The 1,482-nt window shown below is 36.7% G+C and overlaps 1 protein-coding gene across 1 annotated transcript in view; it reads left to right on the forward strand.

Moving 5' to 3' along the window:
- Positions 1–1,350: 1,350 nt before the first annotated feature.
- Positions 1,351–1,482, forward strand: part of LOC106867396 (uncharacterized) — a gene marked incomplete at its 3' end in the record, with an annotated part of 64,634 nt that continues 64,502 nt past the window's right edge. The window contains exon 1 of the mRNA XM_052969416.1: positions 1,351–1,423. The remainder of the gene's footprint in view (positions 1,424–1,482) is intronic.

A 1,482-nucleotide genomic window follows, 5' to 3' on the forward strand; every position in this document is an offset into this window, starting at 1 on the left:
CGCTATCTTTTGCCGAACCACTAAGTTACGGGCACGTAAACACACTAGCATCGGTTGTCAAGCGATGGTGGGGGGATAAATACAGGCACAGAAACACACACACAATCACACGCACACACACATACACACACACACACGCACACACACACACACACACGCACGCACACACACACAGACACATATACATATATATAGATATATATATATATATATACGACGGGCTTCTTTCAGTTTCCGTCTACCAAATCCACTCACAATGCTTTGTTCGACCCGAGGCTATAGTAGAAGACATTTGCCCAAAGTGTCACGCAGTACGACTGAACCCGGAACCATTTGGTTGGGGAGCAAGCTACTTACCACACAGCCACGCCCGCGTTTATATATATATTTCAAAAATTTAACAAACGGAAAATTTTACATAAACTGAAAATTCGTAGCTAATTCCTCATCAGTCAACAACGTCTAAAAGATAATTACAAATTTCATGCCTTTAACGTTGATATTGTTCACTTTTGGTGATATATATCAGACAGACAACAGACCGCCAGATAGTATCATATGTTAGTGTGTTCTGTTTGTGGCAGGAAAATACTGCAAATGAGATTTTCAAAACGATAACCTCAAAACAAAATGATTCCTCGTTCTTTGACATACTAGCCGTCGTTTGTCATTTATCTGTAGATATATTCAAACTGTTTAAAATGTTTACTAATACATATATATTTTCATAAACACGATCATCTATGAACATACGAATGGCATCCGTGAGAAATTTAATCTGTCCATGGTGTATGCAACAATTAAAACAATATCAAATTAAAATAGCTATATATCATACTTGACGTATGTACACTGCTGACAGGCAAATTATGGTACAAAGATGGTTATTTTCAATTAAGGCTATTTCAACTGCGTACACGCACACGTAGTTTTTCTTCAGTTAAACGCTTTTCAGTAATATTAGTTAATGTGTTATGCACTGTTCCTAATATATCAGAGGGGACAAATTTTGGTTAGGTATGTGACTAGCGAGTACAAGTCACTGACAAGGCTCAAGGACACCGAGATGCGCCTCCGTTCTTGTGGATCATAGTTAGGATTCTTTTCGTCTCGCTCTGATATATATTGTTTTTAACACAGCATGTCTATGGACAGAGTTTCCCTCAGACAAAACCACAGCATCATATCAGTCAACAGTGACGATACACCTTACGTATAATAACTAGATGGCGATAGAGGATATATATTTAGCAAAATAGCAGGTCTGACACTGATAACAGGTTGTATAGGGAAAATATGTAACTATGCTACGATTAACCTGTTTAATGATTACTATTTTTTCTCTTTTGTTTTCCAGAATGATCGTTTCCCACCAGAAGATACAGCTTCCTTCCACGTCATTTCAGATACTTCGTCACAGCACGTAAGTTATTTCAATTTCTAGTTGATATATATATATATATATATATATATATATATATA

The sequence above is a fragment of the Octopus bimaculoides genome, chromosome 7, assembly GCF_001194135.2.
Source record: "Octopus bimaculoides isolate UCB-OBI-ISO-001 chromosome 7, ASM119413v2, whole genome shotgun sequence".
Lineage (NCBI taxonomy): Eukaryota > Metazoa > Mollusca > Cephalopoda > Octopoda > Octopodidae > Octopus > Octopus bimaculoides.